Here is a 27,764-nt window from a genome sequence, read left to right as displayed (position 1 = left end):
AGCACACCCTTAAGGATTAACCCACAATTTTCTCAAATGCTTGGCCCGAGCGTACGATCTCTGACATCAGGTTTTATTTCTTAATCCAAAAAGAAAAATATACTCTTGATTAGTGATACCTCTCTGCTGAGAAGCCAAAGATCATACTCGGCTTTACATCATGCAGGGAGAGCACTTACGCCCTTCCTTCACCTCTTGAGTATGAGAGTTATTCAAAAGGAAGCTGGTGTTTGGGATTACAGCACTGACAGATGATGCAGAGCAGGTTGGACCAGATGTAGAAACAGACAGTCGGAGCTCATCACATGGAAATGTACGACACAGTGTAAACACGAGAGGCATGCAAAGAATGGGAGCTGTGGAAAACAAGTGCAGAACCTTAATGTAAATCTCACTTGTGTGGATTGATGATGTGTTATTTGTCTTGGTCATAATTCTGTGAATTACATCTACATGCACTTGTTCTGTTATCTTTGGTTATGGTTTTTGTAAAAAATTCCAAAGCTTTCCGTTACACCAGTGGATCCCAAACGTTTCAGCTCATGACCCCCAAAATACAGGTGCCAAAGACTTGCGACCCCCACTGTCCCTCAAAGTGATTTAATGTGGCTTCATTTATCTAGTCTGCAGAAAATGAGCCTCCCTATATGAGCATGCGGCTGTGTTTCCTGTGCCGTTATGAATTAACCTGCTGCTACTGATGCTTTTGATAATTAACTCTTCACTAACCCTAAACTCAGGAGTCATCTGGCAAAAAGAAAGGCAGAAAACTCATTACCTTTTCTAATCTCAATGTTTTATTTCAAGTTAAGCTACTATTTTTGTCAAACATTTTTAATTTAATGGGTAAAATGTGCTTTTTTTAGATAATTAAGAAAAAAAAATTGTAGAAGACATCTCACAACCCCCCATTTGTGTCTTGCAACCCCCCAGGGGGTCCTGACCCACACTTTGGGAACCCCTGCTTTACACTACTATGGCACATCACAAAACATATTTGAGTAGCTACCATGGCCAACAGTCTTAGAGAAAAATATTTTAAAAATAAATAAATAAATATTAAATTTGTTATTACTTTTTTCTACTAGAAAAAGTTAAATTAAATATTATTGGTTCTGTTGTGTGGTCATGAGTGAGAGGACAAAAAATGCTCCAATAATGCAATTAATAGAACACAGAGGTTTAAAATGTGTGCTGGGATGGAACAGGATTTCCTGCATAATGTAGAAATATATTTTTTTAAATCTTTTCAAGATTAGTTGTTAGAAAAATATGTTGTGTTATACCTATTGTATATTGTTTTTATCAAGATAATAATGATAATACAGATCCCCTTACTGTAGGCGAGCCCGGTTTGGCAGAAGCTTCGTCCCATCGGCCATAGCACTGCTAAACAGAATGCCACTGTAATGTGTCCGGTGTGTTTATATGTGTCCAGTGTGTTCATATGTGTTCGGTGTGTTTTATATGTGCCCAGTGTGTGCATATGTGTCTGGTGTGTATATTTGTGGGATGTGGTGCACCATTGCTGTGAGGCTGGGTGGATGTTTATGGTTATTGTGTTCATACATGTATTCCTGTACAGACGGTGGCAACAAATCTCCTTATTAAGGACAAATAAAGATCTATCTATCTATCTATAATAGAAACGCATTGAGTTAAACAAAGTATGCTGTTTTTAACATATTTTATAATTTAATATTTTCAATATCTTTGGTGTAAATGTTAAATTAAGAATAAATCAAATTAAATTAAAATGTATCACAAATATGAAAGAAGCACGTGTGTTTTGAGGTTACATGCCTGTTAGACGAGAGGAAGGGTATAATTATAAGAGCACTGAGGCAAAAAGATGTGACACTATGAAGTTTTTTTCCAAGGTGACTTATTACTTTCAGAAAGCAATAACTCTGTACTAGTAGAAGTAGTAACAAGTAACTGATCACTAGTTTTCAGTAGCTTGTCCAACACTGATCACAAGTCGAACTGACTTTTGCTATAGTAAGGAAAAGATGAGCTGTGACATCCAAACAGTGTCAACAGAGAGTCAAAGTTCAGGTCTGTGAGTTTTTGATATGATCTATGAAAGGAGAGTCCAACATGTGCAGTGACAACAATCAATTTACCAAAAACAACACACAGAGCGAGTGAGACCTTGACATTTGTGTCTCAGCTCAGCCATTGAGATAAGCAATAAAAGAAGGCGATCATTTCAGCCATACTGTCATCAAACAGTTCAGCAGCCTGTGCTCACGTCAGGGAAACAAACACAGGTACAGGCATGTGTAAAATAATAAGAACTCTGAGAGTTTTCTTTAAGGGCTGAAAGAGATAAGAGTATGATCTACCGTGTGCCTTCTTATCTCCGTCTACATTTCTCTCCAAACTCAAACAAATCCTCGATGACTGAGTGAATCGTTTGTTTTCCTTCGTAGTGTAAGTGTGTGCGTGAGTTTCCTTAAGCAATCCATCAAAGCCAACCGTGCCGGGCAGTTCATGGAAACGTTACCTCACTCAAACAGGAGAGGTGTGGATTTTGGCACCAACCAGCGGCAAAGAAGGTGGGTGTTGTCAAGGGTCAAAGGTCACAAGGTGAAAGCAGGGCCAAGTTGGACGTCAGATCTTTCTGCTCTGTCATGGAATTTCTGCGAGTGTGTGGAAAAATTAAAGAAAGTTTGCTCCTCATAATTTTGTGTCCTCGTGATTATTTCATTCAACAGTGATTCACAGCTTCCAAGGTTACAGTTTAAAGCAATGTACAGACCATTGACTGTATACAGAATGGACAACATGCCTTAATTTCCACCCATTGTGAGATGGGCCTCAATTGTCGCTGACAAAATGTTTTCTCTTTATCTACTTTGCTAATCCAGTACAGAACACTCGAGGAGATGCATTTATCAACAGAGCTGTCAATCAACCATCTTTATACAATGAAATAACTAATCAGAACTAATGTTCTCAGAAAAATGAACACTTGGACATACATCAGTGTGGTACAAACTAATTTTAAAGACAGAAACCACATTACAGAAACATTTATTTAACGTTTATTGTAACTTCATAGTGTGACCCATGCTCCATCTGTCAACATGAGGGAGGCGGAGCTTGTGACCGATACTGCAGCCAGTCAGCAGGGGGAGCTCTAAATCTCTTGGCTTCACATTCAGAGAAGACTTATGGTGTCCATTGTAATAAACAGTATATGGCATGTACACTCAACACTCTGTAACAAATACAAAGTTAAAAAAATGTACAAGCATAACAACTTTCTTCAACATATTTCAACATTTTGTACACACTTCAGGAAGTGTTTCATCACTGCTTGCAATTTACGTTTATAAAAGTTATTCTCCTTTTTTTTCCCAGATATAATGATAGATTTTCAGTGATACATTAAAAATAAAGAAGGGTAAGTTCTTGGTAAAACTTCTTAGATATGTGCTGTACACAATCAAATCAACACAATTTAAAAGTCCTGCTTTGTCCACAGGGGGCGCCAAATCATCACACCCTCAAAGTTCCTCACAGAAGCTTTAATACTGAGTGCCTTATGTACTTGCTCACTTTTGGAACGTGCCTTCAGTGGCCACCTGAAGAACTACAGTATTTAATAATTCAGCTGTTTTCTTTGTTTTGATATCTAGTTGTTTGCACTGTGTCTCACAACACATTATTTGAATCCTTTAGACTTGTTGGATTCAGCCACCGTCAAAGTTTGGTAAGTAGTTCTCATGATTAAAGTTAAAGTAAAGAGCAAAGGGATTAAAACTGCTCCTAATCTGACAGCAAGACAATGTAAGAGGGTAAACACTGAATAGAGAGAGAGAGTGAAAGCAGAGAGGGAGGAGAGTGAAAGAGAACTGATCCTGGACAGATCTGTAAACATCACACCCTCCTAACCACCCAGCGTGCTGCACACACATACTGCACATACCCCGGGTTATAAGGCTCTGGCCTCCAACCAGAAGCAGCAGCTACTCACTGATCTGTGGGAGGGTCCATGAAGCATGTGAAGACTTTGGTTCAGAGAACAGGAGAGCAGTTGGGGATGTGAAAATGCTATAGCTAATGAATAAGTTTGATTCCAACAAGCTCTTTACTTCTAACTCATGGCAGCTTCAATAGTTCTCCTACACGCTTCAGAGGCTCCTGACTGGAGTACACTTAGATACAAAGGGGACAATGTAGATTCCCTCCTGGTGGTAATACAGTGAACCAACTTTTTAGCCATGCAAAGTAGTTTGTTCTTCCAGTCTACATGTGTTTGGTGGACTTAGATAAGACCTATGATCATGTCCTTTAGGCATCATGTGGAAAATACTGTGGAAATATGAGTAAACAGGGTCCTTCCTAAGAACAATCCACCCCTGGCAAAACAAAAGTGAGAGCTTTATCAGCATCTGAGGCACAAGGACAAACACATTCCTACTGGGTGTTGGCCTCTGCCAAGGTTGACTCTTGTCACTAATCCTGCTTGTGAGAAATGCTGCTTTATGCAGATGATGAGGTTCTGTTGGCTTCATCAAGCTGGGACCTCCAGCAGGCAAAGGGTGGTTTACAGCTGAGTGTGAAACATAGACTGTATGTAGCCTCAGGATGTCACACATTTGTTTCTGAAAGGCGTTATGAGGTACAACTTTTATGGTTGCCACATTAGAAAATTCTGAGTCAACTTAACTTTCAGTCAACTAGAAACAGGCAAAGTTGAGGCAGGCTTTTTGCCTCCTAGCAAACAACTACAAGGTGCTCAAATGTCTGTCAACTAGGCTGCACCCCTAGTTAACATGCATGACTTTTAGCCTTCTATAAATCAAAATCCAAGAGGTACAAAAAATTCACATCTTGTACCTTATGCACAAATAAAAATGGTTTCTCATACTAGACTGTTAACATGTTACTGCTGTCAAAATGGGCATTTAAACATGGCACCAAATGGGGATTACATGGCTTTGCAGCCAACCTTGTGGACACTCAAGGAACTGCAGCTTTTGCACTTATGCATTTGCTTCATTTCAGTTGTATTGGTCTGCAGAGTCAGAAGCTTCAGTTGCAGGACCGCAGTTCTGGGACTGACCTATAGGACCCTGAAGTTGTTGCAGTTAGGATCTGGGTGACCACTATATGATGCCGTCTCAAACAATGGTCTTACAATTGTGGTTCCAGTCCTCAATCTACAGCCTCCAGCTCTGCAGACAGATTCTACTCCATCATGCTTCATCACTGTAGCTTGCAGCTTACTTAGTGAGAAGCAGTTGGGATGAGAGCCAGCCCCTCCAAGTCAGAAGCCATGGTTCTCTGCCAGAAAATCTTGGGCTGCTCCTTCTGTATGGAGAGAATGTCTCACCTCAAGCAAAGGAGTTTTGGTTTTTCCAGGATCTGGTTCATGATTGAGGGAAAAAAGGTTTGTAAGATTGACAGATTTATTGGTGCAGATTGAGCTGCGAAGCATGTGATGAACCAGACTGTTGTAGTGAAAAGGGAACTGAACCAGATGAGCAAAGCTTTCGATTTACGTCACTTATGATCATGAGCTTTGGGTAATGATAGAAATGAATGTGAAGGGAAGGAGTTGGACTTCTGAAGGTCATTTGAAGAGGAGCTGCTCTTTTCATCAAGAGAAGCTAGTACAGATAGTTCAGACATCTGACTGGGAGACTCTGACGGAGAGCCAGAGCTACCCTGGAGGGATTATTAATCTCATCTGGCCTGGGAACACTTCAGGACGCCCCAAGAGGAGCTTGAATGTTACTGAGGGGAGATTGGTCCACTGGATTAATTTGCTTTGCCGGCTGCCACTGTGACCTGGTCCCAGATAAGTACAGAAAAGGATGGAAGGATTGGTTCGCTGGACTTGTGGACCAGTTTCCTTGGCGTGATTCAGGAACAGGTTTAAGTTTATCCAACAAGTAATCTATAAAATGGAATCTCTACTTTGACACATTCAGCAAGCCTTAATCACAAAATCAGACTTTCTCATATTAAAAATTAAGATTGCCGTACTTCCATGTCACATTTCCTTTACCCAATCTTCAGGCCTTGACAGGAATGGTCAGGGAACCCTTCTTTACCTTCACCTTCTCCTCTATCTCCCTGCCTCTATCCTCCTCCAGCACTCCTCTGTTAAAGTGTATCAAAGCCAGCCTAGATCCTCTCAGGGAAAAAAGGACTTAAGTAGTATAAAAAAAGAACCAGCAGTCAATTCTTATGACCATACAAGGCTGCCTCACATTCCTGCCTCCAACATTTACAGGCTCTTAAACTCTGTTCCTGGTGCTTGCCAAAACTCTGGGGAGGACTTCTTATCTGGCTGCAGTACAGGAGAGGACATGTATTTATTTTATACTGTATGGAGGGAGTTATGGGAGCATGATGAGTGGTGGAAGGAGGAGTGAGTGTGTGTGAAAAGGTTAATGGGAACAAATAAGGGTGGAGGGAATATGAGATTAAATATGTGTATGGGAGTGTAAATGTGGAATGAAAAGCTTCCTCTGAGAGGATGACTGACTCCAGTGACTGATTGGATCCAGTGAAAACATGCTCCATGCGTAGACGATGATAGGTAGCCATGGATTCATGATAATTATTTTGGGAATCTGGGTTGGATTATCTCAAAGGTCTGCAGATCTCTGAAAACATGCACAGGAGGGGTTTCAAAACATTAGAAGGAAAGAAACTGGCATTACAACGTTGTGAGCATTTTTGAGTAGAGCTCAAATCTCTGAATCCTGATATCATCCAGATACTTGCACCAAAATTGCACCAACACCTACCCTATCAAAGCACAGCCCTGTCCTATTTCTACGGGGGCCAACGAGGCTAACTGATCTGCAACAGCCCACATGATCTTTGTCAGGTGCTGTAAATCCAGAAATCCAGAACTGTGCTGCAAGTGAGTGAATCAATCAATCAATCAATCAATCAATCAATCAATCAATCAATCAATCAATCAATCAATCAATCAATCAATCAATCAATCAATCAATCAATCTTTATTTGTATAGCACCAAATCACAACAAACGTTATCTCAAGATGCTTTTACAAACAGAGCAGGTCTAGACCGTACTCTGTCAAATTATGAACAGAGACCCAACACCAAGACAGGGTAAGACTCAGTCTGACCCCACCTTAATCCACCATGAGCATTGCACTTTGCAGCATTTAGCAAGTTACAGTGGTGAGGACAAACTTCCTTTAACAGGCAGAAACCTCCAGCAGGACCAGACTCATGTTAGACAGCCATCTGCCTTGACCGAGTTGGGTGTGGAAAGAGGGATAGAGGAGAGTAAGAGATAGAGGGAGCGGTGACAGTGATGAGACGAGTAGTAGAAGCTGTTGCCGCTGGAGTCCAGCACGTCCGTATCAGCTGGAATCTGGAACGTCCGCAGTGGCAGCTCAGAGGAACCTACAAGACAAGGGAGCTCAGGGACTCCAGAAAGGTCTATGGTTAGTAACTTTAATGGGACAGGCAGAGTTAAAGTAAGTGATGAGGGGGATGGGGGAAGGGGGTGAGATAGGATCCCAGTGTGTCAGTGCGCCAGTTCCCCCAGCAGTCTAAGCCTATGGCAGCATAACTAAGAGCTGGTCCAAGCCTGAGCCAGCTCTAACTATAAGCTTTATCAAAAAGGAAAGTTTGAAGCCTAATCTTAAAAGTAGAGAGGGTTTCTGCCTCACAGACCCTGACTGGTAAATCACCAAAATCAAGATGGGATAAAAATGGCAGCTGCTTCAACAAACACGCTGGGAATATATGAATAATGCAAATTCAGAAAAACACATGCAAAAGAAAAATGGTCGAGCTGTGGGTGGAGCCTCAGAGAGAGTTTTGCCAGTAATGAAACACACCTGAGCAGGCTTGGCTCAGAGGGGAAACAAAGCACACCTGCACAGGTCTCTTCCACTTCCTGCAGACTGCCTTCTCCTTATAATCATGAAACAGTTCTTGTCACTACACCAGCGTGATTTATTTTCACCTTGACATGTTTCAACCACACTTTCTGGAGTCTTCCTCAGAAGAGATGTTGTTGTGACTTGGCTGTCACAACAACATCATTATCAGGGAAGGACATTGATATGAATGATGATGGTGCCACCTCTCCTTTCAATAAAGGCCTAGTCCAGTGGTGTTTTGTTTTTAGGGTTCTCTTCAACATATTGGTTATATATGAGAGTGAGACTGTCAGTGATGGAAACACTGATGAATGTTAAATACAAACAGACTGGTTGGTGGAGATATACGATAATGAGGAGGTAATTCTTCTTAAATGATGTCAAAAAGGTCAAGATCTCATATACATGGGGGTCAGTGAGTCAATACATGTTAGCTTAAGGGAAGACATCGGTATGTCAGCTTAGACTCCCACACACACACACACACACATACACATACACTTCTTAAGAATCAGAGCGCTGTTCCATGTCATGAGTTAAGAGTCTCTTCTTTGTGTGTGTGTGTGTGTGTGTGTGTGTGTGTGTGTGTGTGTGTGTGTGTATGTGCATTATTTTTCACTGCTCTCTTCTGCTCTGCCTGGCACAGCAGTGGAATCCCCTCATTAAAGCCAGATGTAACAAGAGACAAGTCCAACCAGCTTTAACACCAACACACACTCACACACACACATATGTGTATCCTTGCATGCAAAAACAGGACCTCTTTATCACTGACCATAAATGTCAGATTGTGTCTCTTCTAAGGACTCTGTGTGTGTACAGTTGTGTGTGTACATCTTGACTCATGTCTGTAGTGCCTTCACTCTCTTGTTGCACCTGCTCAGGGAAAAACAGTGTGTAGATAAAAGCTAATAAAATGTATTTGACATGTATTTCAATTTTCTAGTTTGACCCATGTGCCAGGCGGCTTTAGGACCAATACAGCAGGCAGCCAGCAGGGGGAGTGCTAAACATTCTGGCTTCAGCTTCAGGGAGCATGATTCTGGTAAAGCATAAGACAAGCTGGAAGAAAACCTCTCTGTTCACTGTGTTAAGTATCACTGTGTTATGTGCATGCTTGTAATTCTAAAAGAAGGAGAAATGCATTGCCTAACTTTTCGTCTTTGGTCCTTGCTTGTCAGATGTAATTATCATACCTTCTTTCCATTAACTCTGTTTACTTCTTCACTATAATTACACAGTTAGTGCTCAGGTGAAATGTTAAATATTACAGAGACAGACTCAGATTTTAAGAGAGAGCTCAGAACAATGCTTTAAAGGCTCTCTGATAAAACACTATTTACTTAGTGGGACAGCTGCATTGGAAAAAGTCGAATCCAGAGTTGGGGGGAAGTGAGGACACTGGATGTGTAAATGGTTTGAGTGAGTCATGCACGTAAAGTAATGATGCGTTCAAGGCCAAATACTGGTCCCTTTGTTACAAGAGAGCTTTCAAAAAAATAACGTAAAATCTACAGTGACATTTATGAAAGACAACTGTTGTTGAACGAAACGTCAAAGTTCTGCAAACTAAACTTTAATTTGATCACCATCATCTTTTCATACTGCTTCACTGAGCTCCATAACCTTGATTGTGGCCTTTTCCACACATACGGCACTGAAAAGAGGAAGAGTGAGGCTGACAATGGGAGGAAAGGGAAACTACTAATGAAAAGTTTGGCTGTGGTGTTAGCAGCCGGGACAAAGCAGTCACTAAAGGGTAGAAGATTTCCACATTTGCAGTTCTATTCTTGATATCACAGAACATTTGGACACAATGCACATGGACTGTAATGTGTCTTCTTATGTGGAAAATACTGCTGCTGGTGATAGATCAATTAAAGCAGTATATCTGATTATATGACCTGTTGTTTTAGCTTTAATTATGCTGTTTCTGCAGGTATCTTTAGACACATTCAATATAGGGATGTGCATTTGAAGCCGAAATACTATTCGATAACCATTGGCATCTATTTGATGATTATTCAAATAATGCCCATCCCTAGTTCACAAGTGCAGCAGGTCTTTAATTCCACTCTTAATCATCCTGTTGATAAAGACATGAGAACTGCTAAGTATTAATAATTGATACAGTGAGTATCATCCATAATGCACCCAGGACTTTACAACCCTCTCACAACCCTCTTTACAACATGCTAGTGGTAAATAGATGTATAATGTAAATAGATCATATTGCAGCTTAACTGAAACAAATACTGCCATCTGTAAGACAGTCATTACCTGAGGAGCTTATCATGAAATGTCAACAGGGATCATGAAACACTAAATCCATTATGAAGCAGGTTACGGTCAATAAAGTACGAGTAGAAGAAGTGAGGATCTGTTATTGTCGACAACAGTTTATGTGGATACTACACGTCACCATTATCATCATCTCTCTCTCTCTCTCTCTCTCTCTCTTAATCTCCTCTATCCCTCCCTCCAACCCCAACCCCAACTCTGTCTCACAGATGTGTGTCTAACATGAGTCTGGTCCTGCTGGAGGTTTCTGCCTGTTAAAGGAAGTTTGTCCTTGCCACTGTAACTTGCTAAATGCTGCAAAGTGCTCTGCTCATGGTGGATTAAGATGAGATCAGACTGAGTCCTGTCTGTAAGATGGGACTGGATCTTATCCTGTTTTGATGTTGGGTCTTTGTTGATAATATAACAGAGTACGTTCTAGACCTGCTCTGTTTGTAATGCATCTTGAGATACCTTTTGTTGTGATATGGTGCTATAGAAATAAAGATTGATTGATGATTGATTAACAGACCTTGCATTTCATTTATCAGGACATGGATGGCGGACACACCAAACCAACACTGAGGACGTGCGGGAGCCATCATGTGTTCTCATATGTGTATTTAACAAGTGTGGTGGTAGCTAATGATTCCTTTGGGGCTTTCTCTGCTAGATAGTTTTTTCTTTGATCAAGAACACTGCCTCCAGGTGAAACCACAAGTCAGCTAGACTCACTGCTTTAGCCTGAAGTTGTTAAAATAAGAAGCAGTTGCAGTTTGGTTAAGTTTAGGCATCAAACTATCTACTAAAAGCCACACATTTTGGAAACTAGTTGTGCATAATGGAAGAATATATTGTGTCCATGTGCACAGACCTACAGATATCCAACACAACACACTTTGGTTGCAGTAGCCCACCAGGTTAGCTTGCTATGTGGGTACTTTTTACTAAGTATGTCCCTGTAAGGCCCAATGAGACATCATATTTGATCAGTGTTTAGTTTTACACACTTAAACATGACTTGACTTGAAGTAGCTGCTGCAGGGATCGAATATAACAACCCTCAGTGACTGAATGTTCTCTAACCAATAATCTACTCCTCTACAAGTAAACACAATCAAGATGCCTGGGCCTGTCCACACTGCTATGGCAACATCAGACTCCTGGCAACAAGCACAGTCTGAATTCCTCAATCAAGGGTGCTGACTAATTAATGAATGCCAACAAACAATGAGCAACAGAGGAGCTATCTCCCTTCCCAAGCTGATATCACATGTGTCTTTTTCTGAAATGTGAGCGATGAAAATATTTCTGTACCTCAAACTGGACGCAGACAAACTGAAAGCTCTCAGTGAGGAGAAGAAGAAGAAGAAGAAGAAGGAACATCTGGGCAGGCAGGATTATAGCGAGAGCTGTAAAGATGGAAATCTGTTCGACATTTGTTCAACAGGTGCTCCACACTGTCAGGCAGCAGACTGTAAACCCTCAAAGTCTTCCTGCAGACTTTAAAAGCCTGCTTAGTCCAAGCCTGAGCTCTGATTATTAAAGCACATGTCTGCAGGGAAGAGTGACTCCTACTGGAGACAACCACACCTTACCAAAGTCTTCTTTGCTGGACCAGAGCAAGAACCTGTGCGTTAAACTGAAGAGTTAGGGTTCTGAACGTTAAATAAAACCCTGTGGCACATAGTGTGAGTCATGCTTTGAGTATCTGTGTATTTTTGGTCTCTTTGCTGCTTGAAATAATGCACTGACCTGCACATAAAAATCTTGAGCATCACTTACCTCCCTGCATTCTGCTGCAGGGAATATCTATGAAAGGGCACCTGAGGGGGAATGTTATTACACTATATCCACTGGAAGCGCATCCAGAGGGCATTTTATAATGTTTTATCTACTACAAAGGCCTCTAAGAGGACACACCTGCAGTGTTTTATCAGACATGAGGACACAAGGGAGGGGCGATTGACCTCCCAACACTGTTTGTATCTTTGTCATACCTTTACCCCCAATTTTCCTTCTTTATTCCTGTCTTTATGCTGCATTTAAGGGGGTTACCTTTGTTTGCAGAGACTTCATAGTATCAAAACTTGCCAGCCTTATTAACAGGTAGTGTCAGAGAAAGATCATGGTGTAATAACCGGGATCAGGATGTTCTATTTGCCTCGTTTTTTGGACAGAGGATGAAGAAGAAAGTTAAAATGTGGATGCCACATGATCCACAGACTAACAGGTATCTGCACCTTAATCCATTCAGTAGTGTCTCAGGGTATTGAGACAGAGGTCAGAGCTGCAGAAAGTTACACCTGGTAGCAGTAACTCACGTCAAAGCACTTTTGGATCACAGTGTTCTGATAAAACAGGGATGAGAAGGTTTAAAGGTTTGGAATATCTACAGCCAGGCCTTTTCAGTCAGCTCCCATCTCTCTGCAGCCTTCAGTAAAACTTCTGTCATATGAGCACCGATGAGTCCTGTGCATCACAGGCACGTAGGAATGCTTTTCCCATTAGCTGTCATGTAGTGACCCAGTGCAGATGAGTGAAACTCTGCAGACTGGACTCTGTGTATCCTCCGCTGGAACAGCAGCAGGCTGCATGTGAGAATGCATCTGTTCACAACCACTGACTGTAACTTTGAGCAGACTCATTAGACAGCCCATTAGTGCCAAGTCTGCAAGATGTCCACAGAAGGATGTGTCAATGCAGCTGGCAGTTATCCAGTCAAGATGATGAGGTTCTGGTTGCACAGTTTGCGGCTTTGCACTCTTTACTGATCCTGACCTGCACGAATAGTGTTTTCCACTATTGCATGTGTATCACTGATACGCCCTTGTACATGCTGTGGTTATATTCTCCCACAAACAGAAGACTCCACTTTCTCCTGCATCAGAACCATACGCATGTCTACATCATCAAGATATGTGAGCATATTTCACCTTTGTGTTTTTGGTGACCTGACCCTTTAACCTTGTAAAGATGAGTGGGAATCATCCTTCACAGTTCTGGAAAAGTACAGCAGTGACTCTGAGTGAGATGAGGAGTAAAGCCACCCATGCTCACGGCTCGTCTGACTGTATCATTGAACATGATCGCTCCTGTTGGTTGGATCCCAGCCTGTAACGCCATGCAGACTTCCTCTATAATGAAATTCCATAAAAGTGAATCCCTCCTGCTCGCTGCCTGCTCCCTCTCAGGAGGAATGTGGGTGGTGAGTTATCAGAGTTTCAGAAAGCTGGCAGTAGAAGCACAGGTGTTTGGATTCCTGCTTGACTGAAGGTTTCTCCTTTCCACGTTATTAAGCGGTTCCTGGTATACTGGTTGGTGCACTCACCAATATCTGCAGTGTTGTAGTCTAGAGTCTCCAGTCATCAGTGTTGAAGTCACCAAAAGAGAATGTAAGTCAAGGCTGAGTCTCCATTACCAAAATCTGAATCCAAGTTAGGGTCAGGCCCATCCATCCATCCATCCATCCATCCATCCATCCATCCATCCATCCATCCGTCCGTCCGTCCGTCCATCATGTTTACCTCCTATTCCGTTCAGGGTCGCGGTAGAGCTGGTACTGTTATAGGTATCTGACGTATTGGTATCAGTTTGAATGTTCACATGTGGAGTATAGGATACAGGTGATGAAGGGGAGGCTGTGTATTGTGGCTTCATCTGTTCCTTCCAAGAGAGTCTTCTCTTGCTTTAGTTTGGTTCTGGTTCTGTTTGCTCGAGTTGGTTCTGGTTCTGTTTGCTTGAGTTTGGTTCCGGTTCTGTTAGCTTGAGTTTGATTCTTGTTCTGTTTACTTGAGTTGGTTCTGGTTCTGTTTGCTTGACTTGGTTCTGGTTCTGTTAGCTTGAGTTTGATTCTGGTTCTTTTTGCTTGAGTTGGTTCTGGTTCTGTTTGCTTCTAGTTCTGTTTGCTTGACTTGGTTCTGGTTCTGTTAGCTTGAGTTTGATTCTGGTTCTGTTTGCTTGAGTTTGGTTCTGGTTCTGTTTGCTTGACTTGGTTCTGGTTCTGTTAGCTTGAGTTTGGTTCTAGTTCTGTTTGCTTGACTTGGTTCTGGTTCTGTTAGCTTGAGTTTGATTCTGGTTCTGTTTGCTTGAGTTTGGTTCTGGTTCTGTTTGCTTGACTTTGTTCTGGTTCTGTTAGCTTGAGTTAGTTCTGGTTCTGTTTGCTTGAGTTTGGTTCCGGTTCTGTTAGCTTGAGTTTGATTCTTGTTCTGTTTACTTGAGTTGGTTCTGGTTCTGTTTGCTTGAGTTGGTTCTGGTTCTGTTTGCTTGATTTTAGTTCTGGTTCTGTTTGCTAGAGATGGTTCTGGTTCTGTTTGCTTGAGTTTGGTTCTGTTTCTGTTTGCTTGAGTTTGGTTCTGGTTCTGGTTCTGTTTGCTTGACTTTGTTCTGGTTCTGTTTGCTTGATTTTGGTTCTGGTTCTGTTTTTTTTTAGTTTGATTCTGGTTCTGTTTGCTTGAGTTTGGTTCCGGTTCTGTTAGCTTGAGTTTGATTCTTGTTCTGTTTACTTGAGTTGGTTGTGGTTCTATTTGCTTGACTTTGTTCTGGTTCTGTTTACTTGAATTTGGTTCTGGTTCTGTTTGCTTGAATTTGGTTCTGGTTCTGTTTGCTTGACTTTGTTCTGGTTCTGTTAGCTTGAGTTTGGTTCTGGTTCTATTTGCTTGACTTTGTTCTGGTTCTGTTTACTTGAATTTGGTTCTGGTTCTGTTTGCTTGAATTTGGTTCTGGTTCTTTTTGCTTGAGTTGGTTCTGGTTCTATTTTAACCCTAATCATAACCCTACTCATAACTCAGGTGTGGAATGTACTCCACTGTGAAGTCAGACAGCTACTAAACCCTTACTATAAGTTCAGAACCTTCTTTAATATTCCAGTGTGTCATTATTCATCCATCTGAAGCTCTCTGTTCTGCTCTTATCAGAGTGATTTCAGACATCTCTCTGCATGCCTTCACTCCGATCTTCACTTCTGGTGTTGTGGGTTTGTTGTCAGGGTGTCCTGACTCGGCCTCTGTACGGTTTGTTCTCCTTTTTTTGCAGCTGGAGCTTTTTTATAACGTTTAATGACTGCTTCTGATTTTGGATGCAGGGCGGGACCTAAGGAATGTGATTTGAGATGATGTTCAGGTGTTGCTACCCGGCCTCTTTGGGAGTGTCTTATCATCCATTGCTCTGGAGACTGACAACACATATTACACATTAATCCTTCAGATATTTATGAACAGAATCTTAACTTTAAGGCAAATTATGAAGCCTAGTGCTAAAGAGGTCCCAGTGTTTGTTTTGCGTGAGTAAACCGTCCTATTGCTGTATCAAATAAAATCCATAATAGCCTCATACCATCATGCTTTAAGTGAATGAAGATATAATTGTTGCCCTACTGCACTAAATCAAAGAATGCTTTATTAGTCTACACATAAAAAGTGATCTTTTCAGCTCTTCATAACAAGTAACACAATGTCTTATTAGGACTTACACTGAATACAAGGATTTATAGTTGCTTTTAACAAAGTCTGCTACAAATGGCACTCTGTTAAAACATTGTAATGTAAGAATAAAGGCCTGACACAGGCTTGTCTGCCGTGTTTGATGTGGTGTCTCCACTCTGTCTCACTGTAGCTGAAGGCTGTGGAAATTCCAAATAACTAACAAAATCTCATCTTGATTTAATCTCCCGGCTCTCTGCGTGTGACTCTGACTCACTGTTTATACATTGGATACAGTTTGTGTAGAGGCTGCACCCCATTCATTCATTTATGGCTGTGATTTATGACACTGAGAGCAAGAGACTTTCTACACAGACTCCACTGAGACGGATAAACTCTCACACTTGTTTTGGGACAAAGTTTGAACATATCTGGCATCACACGAGAAAAGTGAGCAGTCATTGTACAGCTGCACGACACAGATGTTGTCAGACATGGAGCTTGTTGCAAAGTATCCTTCTGGACACCAAGAAAATTTTGTCCTAATAAACCAGACTGCATGATAATTCAAATCCCGGGGAAGAATCTACTGTGTATGCAAAAATACGATTGTGTTATCGCATCTGGCATCGGGCTCAGGGGCTTGACAGTAGAGACAGCGTCCTGGAACTACCCCCACTGTGCACCACTCAACTCCATGTTGTTCTGTTGGCCCATTGCCAGGTTTTTTTTATAACCATATGAAATGATTACTCTGTGTCATTGCAATCCATCCAGCAGATTGTCCAGGGCATGGCGTTGTGTGGCATAGCCCCTAACTCAGAAACATCTCCAGGCACCAGGCAGCCCATACCTCTAAACGAAGACTGGTTATTTCCCTGATCAGAGCCAGGGAATTCTCTTGGGGAATCAACTTCTGTTATGATCCATGCTGTAAATATTACATTAAGTGTTTGTGGCCAAGGTGAAGTGAGCCAAAAATTGTTTAAAAATAGCCACAGGCAGCACTCTTTGCACCAGAATCTAATTACCCTAAAATACAGTGTATAAGACACTCTTGTAATACCTCCTATGTCATCAAGAAAGTGAGCTGCATTCTATACACCAGTGCAACCAGTATACCAGTGTAAGCTTTAATAGGAAAGTCAGTTTGTAATTTGAGTTAAGGTTCAAATATGTTTACATTATTTATACGGTGACCTATTTACATAAACGTTTCCTAAAATTATCATTTGTGTATTTATGATTTTAGGATTATTTCTACAGCATCTTGTAGTTGGGACCAAAACATTGAGTGTACTTATAGTATGTGGTTCTCATGACATTTACCTGGAGCTCGGTCAGTCTAGCCTCTGATTGGTTGGATCTGTGATATGTTATTGAGTGACAAGGAAGTGTTGATCTTATGCCGATCCAGTGTGGCTACAGTAAAGTGCTCCTGACAAAGTTATCTGTCTCAATCCTGCTGTTTCTTATTGATAGAGTGACCCAACCACCACATATCAAACCCTCACAATACACCAGTATAAAATGCAGAGAGGTTCTGTTATGGTGCTTTTGCTTCAAAGTGCAAAGCATACTGGATACACAGCAAAGTGGACCAGTCTAGTTGGGTCATTTTTTAAAGCTTTTCACCCTCATTAGGTCATAATCATGCATTTACAGAAATAGTTGTATACTGTTAAGAAACTAGACCTTGTGGAGTTCTGGTGTGACTGAAAAGTCCTGTATTTAAGACAATAAGTGACCAGTGGAAGGGGGTGGTGAGGGTCTAGGTGAACTGGTTGCAGGCAGTGAGTCCATTTGTGGCTCACTACCTTTGACGAGACTGTAGGCTGAGCTCAGGTGGCGATAACAGACCATACTAGGCAGAGCTACACATCTGCATAGAAACTGCACTTTGCAGAACACAATCTTAATGCAGGAGCACAGTTTAAAGCCTTACCCACTGAAAGAGCCCCAAAAAACATGGTGCAACTTATATTACAAATTTTTACAGTACTTCTTCTTTGGCTAAACAATTCAAAGTACACTAAAATGTCTCTTTCCCAATGCCCATCTAAAGTACTCATTGGTGTTACCTGTTTCTAATACAACTGTAGTGGTTGTTTAAATTCAGATGGTACTTAAAGGCAGAGAATGCTGCTTATGTCTATCATCCATGACTGTCAGTTCTCTACTACATATCAGTATCAGTGAGACACACCACAGAGAAATCAGCACTTCAATGTCTCAGCTCCCTTTCTTCATGAAGAAGATAAATGTGAACATGATGCATATTCCATCTAGAAATGAATCACAATGCAAATCCCTGTGCTGAACTGCAGCACAATGCAAATTCAAGTCTGAAAAAAATCCCATGCAAATTCCAACAAGCGCACAGTATTACAAGAGGAGGACCCCACCCAGAGTTTCAAACCATGTCCACATCTTTGTACTCAGAGAACACAAAGGTTTGATTCTCAGAGACTTACTGACAAAAAGGCTCTGAGTTCCTGTGATGACAGAAATGTACAGAAAGGAATTTCTGACACTTTCAACTAAAGCAGGGACACAGGCTGTTTGAGGTTAGAGAGGTTACAACCGAGTGATCCTGGAGCTCGCCAGGTGACTCGGTCACATCAGGTCTGGTACAGTTCTGGTTGAAAGAGGGGAAATAGCAGAGATGCTTTGGGCCAAGTGCCACTTCAGACAATGGGGCTTCTAGGAGATGGAGCTTCCTTGAATTGTCCACAGTTTCCACACAGTGAATGAAAACACGAGCCCCTTGGAGGTGGTTTTTCCATCAGGACTGGTTCTGCCTCAGAGTTCCCATCCAAGTGGAACAGCTGATACGTCAAAGAGGACTCACCCTGAGCTGGGCTATTAATCAGAGGAGGTGAATGCTTTATGCTTACAGTGTTTCTGTGCTGAAGTCAGGGCAAACAACATGTTTAACCTATAAAATATAGCTTATGGTATTTTAAGGCTAAACATGATGGAATATTTGTACACCCATTTGTTTGATATTGATGTTTATGACATGTATCCTGGGCATGCATGTGTGTGTTGGAACAATTGGTGCAAGATTAGTTTTCAGATTTGTCTGCAAACTCAAACTCAAACTCATTGTATCTCTTTGTTTGACAGTAAAAAACTTTGAGTTGACCTGTGGAAGAAGTTTGCTTTAAAAACAACAATGAATTAAAGTCTATCATCCCAAAATGTTATGCAAACAGAAATGGTAAGGTTCATCACTAAGGCAGGAAACCAAAAACATTTCCTGCATTTCTTTTGACTACAGTATGTTCTGCCTCAAAAGCAGGGGTTCTCAAACCTTTTGGAACCAGGGACTCCTTACAGGTGAGAAAATGTTCCAAGGACCCCCTCATAATTGTAACACAGATTAAGCACATTAGTGATGTGTCATGATCAAAAGCTGCAGCTCTGAGAGTCAATGCTTTATAGTGAATCAGAAGAGCCGGCTCGCATCGAGAGAGAGCTCACAGCAGAACTTTGTTTTGATTGGTCAGCATGGCGGCCATGCAGCCAATCACATGTGAGGATATAGGATACAGGTGATGGAGGGGAGGCTGTGTATCCTGGCTTCATCTGTTCCTTCCAAGAGAGTCTTCTCGAAGACCGGGCAAATACTCACTGAAAGGAGAAATTGGATCAGCCCATCCAAGCTGAGGCATCTGATTTTTCTCAATGCCAACCTGAGGACATTAAAAATGTTTGCTCCAGTTTGGTTCTTGTTCTGTTTGTTTGAGTTGGTTCTGGTTCTGTTTGCTTAAGTTTGGTTCTGGTTGGGTTTTCTTGAGTTTGGTTCTGGTTCTGTTTGCTTGAGTTCGAATCTGGTTCGGTCCTGATTCGGTTCTGGTTCGGTTCTGGTTCGGTTTGCTTGAGTTCGGTTCCGGTTTGGTTCTGGTTCGGTTCTGGTTCTGGTTCGGTTCGGGTTCGGTTCGGGTTGGGTTCAGGTTCGGTTTGGGTCAGGTTCGGTTCGGTTCTGGTTCGGTTCGGGTTCGGTTCTGGTTCGGTTCAGGTTCGGTTCAGGTTCGGTTCAGGTTCGGTTCAGGTTCGGGTCAGGTTAGGTTCGGATTCGGTTCAGGTTCGGTTCTGGTTCGGTTCTGGTTCGGTTCAGGTTCGGTTTGGGTTTTGGTTCTGGTTTCTTGAGTTTGGTTCTGGTTCTGTTTGCTTGAGTTTGGTTTTGGTTCGGTTCTGGTTCGGTTTGGGTTCGGTTTGGGTTCAGTTAGGGTTCGGTTTGGGTTCGGTTTGGGTTCGGTTCTGGTTTCTTGAGTTTGGTTCTGGTTCTGTTTGCTTTAGTTTGGTTCAGGTTCTGTTTGCTTAAGTTTAGGTCTGGTTCTAACCCTAACCCTAACCCTAACCCTAATCCTAACCCTAACCCTAATCCTAACCCTAACCCTAACCCTAACCCTAATCCTAACCCTAACCCTAACCCTAATCCTAACCCTAACCCTAATCCTAACCCTAACCCTAACCCTAATCTTAACCCTAACCCTAACCCTAACCCTAATCCTAACCCTAACCCTAACCCTAACCCTAATCCTAACCCTAATCTAAACCCTAACCCTAATCCTAACCCTAACCCTAACCCTAACCCTAACCCTAATCTTAACCCTAACCCTAATCCTAACCCTAATCCTAATCCTAACCCTAACCCTAACCCTAATCTTAACCCTAACCCTAATCCTAACCCTAATCCTAACCCTAACCCTAACCCCAATCCTAACCCTAACCCTAACCCTAATTACAACCCTAACCCTAATCCTAACCCTAATCCTAACCCTAACCCTAATCCTAACCCTAATCCTAATCTTAACCCTAACCCTAACCCTAATCTTAACCCTAACCCTAATCCTAACCCTAACCCTAATCCTAACTCTAACCCTAATCCTAACCCTAACCCTAACCCTAATCCTAACCCTAACCCTAATCTTAACCCTAACCCTAATCCTAACCCTAATCCTAACCCTAATCGGTTCTGGTTCGGTTCTGGTTCGGTTTGCTTGAGTTCGGTTCCGGTTTGGTTCTGGTTCGGTTCTGGTTCTGGTTCGGTTCGGGTTCGGTTCGGGTTCGGTTCGGGTTCGGTTCGGGTTCGGTTCAGGTTCGGTTTGGGTCAGGTTCGGTTCGGTTCTGGTTCGGTTCGGGTTCGGTTCGGGTTCGGTTCTGGTTCGGTTCAGGTTCGGTTCAGGTTCGGTTCAGGTTCGGTTCAGGTTCGGGTCAGGTTAGGTTCGGATTCGGTTCAGGTTCGGTTCCGGTTCGGTTCAGGTTCGGTTTGGGTTTTGGTTCTGGTTTCTTGAGTTTGGTTCTGGTTCTGTTTGCTTGAGTTTGGTTTTGGTTCGGTTCTGGTTCGGTTTGGGTTCGGTTTGGGTTCAGTTAGGGTTCGGTTTGGGTTCGGTTTGGGTTCGGTTCTGGTTTCTTGAGTTTGGTTCTGGTTCTGTTTGCTTTAGTTTGGTTCTGGTTCTGTTTGCTTAAGTTTAGGTCTGGTTCTAACCCTAACCCTAACCCTAACCCTAATCCTAACCCTAACCCTAATCCTAACCCTAACCCTAACCCTAACCCTAATCCTAACCCTAACCCTAACCCTAATCATAACCCTAACCCTAATCCTAACCCTAACCCTAACCCTAATCTTAACCCTAACCCTAACCCTAACCCTAACCCTAATCCTAACCCTAACCCTAACCCTAATCCTAACCCTAATCTAAACCCTAACCCTAATCCTAACCCTAACCCTAACCCTAACCCTAACCCTAATCTTAACCCTAACCCTAATCCTAACCCTAATCCTAATCCTAACCCTAACCCTAACCCTAATCTTAACCCTAACCCTAATCCTAACCCTAATCCTAACCCTAACCCTAACCCTAATCCTAACCCTAACCCTAACCCTAATTACAACCCTAACCCTAATTACAACTCTAACCCTAACCCTAACCCTAATCCTAACCCTAACCCTAATCTTAACCCTAACCCTAACCCTAATTTCCTAACCCTAACCCTAACCCTAACCCTAACCCGAACCTTTCCTAACCCTACTAACCCTAACCCTAACCCTAACCCGAACCTTTCCTAACCCTAACCCTAACCTTAACCCTAACCCTAACCTTTCCTAACCCTAACCCTAACCTTAACCCTAACCCTAACCTTTCCTAACCCTAACCCTAACCTTAACCCTAACCCTAACCCTAACCTTTCCTAACCCTAACCCTAACCTTAACCCTAACCCTAACCCTAAAAAACCCTAACCTTTCCTAACCCCAACCTTTCCTAACCCTAACCCTAACCCTAACCCTAACCTTAACCCTAACCCTAACCCTAACCCTAACCCTAACCTTTCCTAACCCTAACCCTAACCCTAACCTTAACCCTAACCCTAACCCTAACCTTTCCTAACCCCAACCTTTCCTAACCCTAACCCTAACCCTTACCCTAACCCTAACCCTAACCCCACCCCCAATACTAAATTTGATATTAACTAATAATTTTAAATATAATAAACAAATATATAAATTAATTTAAGTTATGTCCATATATTAATAGTCTTTAAAAATAGCTTATAAATAATTAATGTATTTATTTCATTAATTCATTATAGTAATAGAAATTAAAAACAGTTGGCAACTATGGGGTTAACATTACTGGGTTAAAGCAAGTTGGTTAATGCATAAAATAAACTTGTGTTGCATTTGCCTTTTTAGAAAGGCCTATAAATTAAAAGGAAAGGGAGAGCCTTTCTCACTTTTGCTCTGGCCTTTTATAGGAGAACTGCTCCATTTTTGCCTGCATTCATTTTAGTACTTTATGCCCTGGCCTGAAGAAGACCCAAGGGGTCGAAACGTTGCGCATGGGCATAAATTAATTTAGTTTTAGGGAATTTAATTTTGTTTAAAAACTCTTGCAATTTAATTTTAATTGCATTATTTTATTTTGGATTTCATTTTTTGATAAAAAGTTCAGAAAAACACTAAAAAAATAAAAAAATAATAAAATAATAAAAAATATATTAAAAAATATAAAAAATAACAAAAAAGACAAAAAAATTATATAGTTTAAAAACGATAAAAGCGTCACCATGAGCTCGGCTCATGGTGAGTGGCAGGAAGTACGGTATGGGAAGAGGGGGGGTCGCCCCCAGTACCGTACTGACCACGATGACCGTAGACCACCACCATACCGGCCCCGGCCGACTTGGGGCGGGTGGGGTGGGGCACCTTGGGGGAAGGACCGTGCACCTCCTGCCCCCCGTTACGGGGGACAGGTTCGCTTCCCCTCACCTAACCCTAACCCTAATCCTAACCCTAACCCTAACCCTAATCCTAACCCTAACCCTAATCCTAACCCTAACCCTAACCCTAATCTTAACCCTAACCCTAACCCTAATCCTAACCCTAACCCTAACCCTAACCCTAATCCTAACCCTAATCTAAACCCTAACCCTAATCCTAACCCTAACCCTAACCCTAACCCTAATCTTAACCCTAACCCTAATCCTAACCCTAATCCTAATCCTAACCCTAACCCTAACCCTAATCTTAACCCTAACCCTAATCCTAACCCTAATCCTAACCCTAACCCTAACCCTAATCCTAACCCTAACCCTAACCCTAATTACAACCCTAACCCTAATCCTAACCCTAATCCTAACCCTAACCCTAATCCTAACCCTAATCCTAATCTTAACCCTAACCCTAACCCTAATCTTAACCCTAACCCTAATCCTAACCCTAACCCTAATCCTAACTCTAACCCTAATCCTAACCCTAACCCTAACCCTAATCCTAACCCTAACCCTAATCTTAACCCTAACCCTAATCCTAACCCTAATCCTAACCCTAATCGGTTCTGGTTCGGTTCTGGTTCGGTTTGCTTGAGTTCGGTTCCGGTTTGGTTCTGGTTCGGTTCTGGTTCTGGTTCGGTTCGGGTTCGGTTCGGGTTCGGTTCGGGTTCGGTTCAGGTTCGGTTTGGGTCAGGTTCGGTTCGGTTCTGGTTCGGTTCGGGTTCGGTTCGGGTTCGGTTCTGGTTCGGTTCTGGTTCGGTTCTGGTTCGGTTCAGGTTCGGTTCAGGTTCGGTTCAGGTTCGGGTCAGGTTAGGTTCGGATTCGGTTCAGGTTCGGTTCTGGTTCGGTTCCGGTTCGGTTCAGGTTCGGTTTGGGTTTTGGTTCTGGTTTCTTGAGTTTGGTTCTGGTTCTGTTTGCTTGAGTTTGGTTTTGGTTCGGTTCTGGTTCGGTTTGGGTTCGGTTTGGGTTCAGTTAGGGTTCGGTTTGGGTTCGGTTTGGGTTCGGTTCTGGTTTCTTGAGTTTGGTTCTGGTTCTGTTTGCTTTAGTTTGGTTCTGGTTCTGTTTGCTTAAGTTTAGGTCTGGTTCTAACCCTAACCCTAACCCTAACCCTAATCCTAACCCTAACCCTAATCCTAACCCTAACCCTAACCCTAACCCTAACCCTAATCATAACCCTAACCCTAATCCTAACCCTAACCCTAACCCTAATCTTAACCCTAACCCTAACCCTAACCCTAATCCTAACCCTAACCCTAACCCTAACCCTAATCCTAACCCTAATCTAAACCCTAACCCTAATCCTAACCCTAACCCTAACCCTAACCCTAATCTTAACCCTAACCCTAATCCTAACCCTAATCCTAATCCTAATCCTAACCCTAACCCTAACCCTAATCTTAACCCTAACCCTAATCCTAACCCTAATCCTAATCCTAACCCTAACCCTAATCTTAACCCTAACCCTAATCCTAACCCTAACCCTAACCCTAACCCTAATCTTAACCCTAACCCTAATCCTAACCCTAATCCTAATCCTAACCCTAACCCTAACCCTAATCTTAACCCTAACCCTAATCCTAACCCTAATCCTAATCCTAACCCTAACCCTAATTACAACCCTAACCCTAATTACAACTCTAACCCTAACCCTAACCCTAATCCTAACCCTAACCCTAATCTTAACCCTAACCCTAACCCTAATCTTAACCCTAACCCTAACCCTAATCCTAACCCTAATCCTAACTCTAACCCTAATCCTAACCCTAACCCTAACCCTAATCCTAACCCTAACCCTAATCTTAACCCTAACCCTAATCCTAACCCTAATCCTAACCCTAACCCTAATCCTAACCCTAACCCTAATTACAACCCTAACCCTAACCCTAATCCTAACCCTAATCCTAACCCTAACCCTAATCCTAACCCTAACCCTAATTACAACCCTAACCCTAACCCTAATCTTAACCCTAACCCTAATCTTAACCCTAACCCTAATCCTAACCCTAATCCTAACCCTAACCCTAACCCTAATCTTAACCCTAACCCTAATCCTAACCCTAACCCTAACCCTAATTACAACCCTAATCCTAACCCTAATCCTAACCCTAACCCTAATCCTAACCCTAACCCTAATCCTAACCCTAACCCTAACCCTAATTACAACCCTAACCCTAACCCTAATCTTAACCCTAACCCTAATCTTAACCCTAACCCTAATCCTAACCCTAATCCTAACCCTAATCCTAATCCTAACCCTAACCCCAATCCTTACCCTAATTACAACCCTAACCCTAATCCAACCCTAACCCTAATCCTAACCCTAACCCTATTCACAACCCTAACCCTAATCCTAACCCTAACCCTTATCCTAACCCTAATCACAACCCTAACCCTAACCCTTATCCTAACCCTAACCCTAATCCCAATCCTTACCCTAATTACAACCCTAACCCTAACCCTAACCCTAATCCTAACCCTATTCACAACCCTAACCCTAATCCTAACCCTAACCCTAATCCTAACCCTAATCACAACCCTAACCCTAACCCTTACCCTTATCCTAACCCTAACCCTAATCCTAACCCTAACCCTAACCCTAACCCTAATCCAACCCTAACCCTAATCCTAACCCTAACCCTAATCCTAATCCTAACCCTAACCCTAATCCGAACACGAACCCTAATCCTAATCCTAACCCTAATCCGAACACGAACCCTTAAATTATTTCACGGACCCCCAGGGATCCCAGGACCCCACTTAGAGAACAACTGCTCTAAAGAACATAGAACATTGCATGAAGTATGAAAACCATTGGGACATTTTCTGTCTTCAAAACATTGAGCTTTAATGTTCACATTTTTTCTCATACATCCATCCTGGCTCATTGCGTGAATTGCTTGAAGGATGGAAAACAGTAGCTTAAGGATTCAAAACAGCACAAGTCAAGCATGCCAATTGATGTGATGCATCTATGTTACCGCTTATAGTAAGACGTGTGGTGTTTTTGGAACTCTGCATTTAATACATATGCATTGGAATCAGGGACATATCCAGAGGGGTAGCATGGAAACCCTTGAAAGCTGATGAACCACACCAAAATCTTAAACTATCAATGTTTTTTTGACTTGTAAGACGCAGGGCTCATGGTAGCTTCCTTTGCATTTCAATACAGCACATTCTCTTTTTTCACTTCTTTAAATCTTGGCTTTTCACAAACATCCTCTTTTAGTCATTAAGTCCTTAGAATTAAGATAGGAAGATTTATGCATTGAGCTATCTAGTCAGGTTTGGAATAACTGGAGGTCACCACACTGAAGCACCCATAGGGACTAATGCACATCATTATAGAAAAAGCAGAGGTGTAACTGAAAACAGTGACTGAGTTTAACTCAAGCAGTCTCTGATTTTGCATTCAGGCCAACAGGAATGGTAAACTGGATTATTTCAGTGAGTTTGTGATGCATTGTGTGCGTTGTTCTGTTAATTTTTGCACGATTGGACACCATGAACATGTGATTAGCTGTGATGTTACATCAACCACTAACCTTTAGCTACAATAACAGGACCTTTGTAAAGGATTTAGGAGGATCTGATGACAGAAACATAATTTGTTCACAACTTAGTCAATAACTTTAAAAGAAGAGTTGTGTTTGCTTTACCTGGGAATAAGGTTTTCCTCTTCTCACCTCCATGTTCCTACTGGAGCCCAGAATGGACAAACTGAACCCTGGCTCCACAGAGACCTCTTGAGATTTTAGGGGGTATCACAGCCATGAATAGTGATTCTGAAGGGAGGGTTAGCTGATACTGTTGAGTCTGCCCCTAAATCCTGCACATTATACCTATAAGACTGACAGTGTTCACTAAATAAGTGTATACTATGCTGTCTAAACACACACAGCTTATTCAGGAGTAGTTGACCCCCCTTTTTATTGGTGCTTTATCTAGCTGCTGGCTTAAATTCTGTTTTATTCTGTATCAGAGGCTAACTGATGCTGCAGGAGTTAATAACAGAAACGACTACTGGCATAAAAACACATAGAAAGTGCAGTTTATTGCTTGGAATGAAAGTACAGGGCACAACAAGAACAAGTTGACACTGATGTGCTGCAATTTCCAGTGTTTCTGTGGTACCGTGACAAACCTGCAATTATTGCTTTACATCAAATTCAATCCATCAGGATCACACTGGAAGACCAAAGAGGCTCACTTTGATAAAAAATGCACTCTTATGACTCTAAGTCATTACAGAGGGGAGTATGCATTTTCTGCATGTAATGAAGGTACGTATTCACACTAAATCCTATATCTTATCATTATTGCAATAATTACTTGAATGACTCAACATATAGAAGCATTTGTGGTCCTGAGACAAACAGTAGTACAATCAAATTTAACAGAGCTGCTGGACATTTGAGAGAATATAAGACTTATTAGATAATCTAATTTTAACCCACATGCATGAGAAATCCCATTTTGGTGCACTTTGTTCATCTACTTATACACTGCCAGTGAAAACTTTGTTGACACCTTCTCATTCAATGGTTTTTATTTAATTTAATTATTTTCAACATTGTAGATTAATACTGAAGACATCAAAACTATGAAATAATCTGGTTTTACCATAATCTGGATTACAACAGTAGTCAAATAGGGCTATCCATTGTGTACTAACCCTACCTCTGAACAACACAACTGATGGTCTCAAACACATTAAGAAGGCAAGTCATTCTACAAATGAACTCTTGACAAGGCTCATGTTAATTAGAAACCATTCCAGGAGACCACTTCATGAAGCAGACTGAGAGAATACCAAGAGTGTGCAAAGCTGTCATGAAGGAAAAAGGGGGCTACTTTACAGAATCTAAATCTTTTTTGTGAATTAAATAAT

The 27,764-nt window shown here is 41.9% G+C and overlaps 1 protein-coding gene across 1 annotated transcript in view; it reads right to left on the bottom strand.

Moving 5' to 3' along the window:
- Window positions 1-26,583, bottom strand: part of cav2 (caveolin 2) — an 82,865-nt gene extending 56,282 nt beyond the window's left edge. Inside the window, exon 1 of the mRNA XM_034684764.1 lies at window positions 26,533-26,583. The gene's annotated coding sequence lies outside the window, so the exon portion shown is untranslated. The remainder of the gene's footprint in view (window positions 1-26,532) is intronic.
- Window positions 26,584-27,764: the final 1,181 nt, after the last annotated feature.

This window comes from Notolabrus celidotus, chromosome 6 (genome assembly GCF_009762535.1).
Source record: "Notolabrus celidotus isolate fNotCel1 chromosome 6, fNotCel1.pri, whole genome shotgun sequence".
NCBI lineage: Eukaryota > Metazoa > Chordata > Actinopteri > Labriformes > Labridae > Notolabrus > Notolabrus celidotus.
This window is presented reverse-complemented; position numbering and strand designations above follow the sequence as displayed.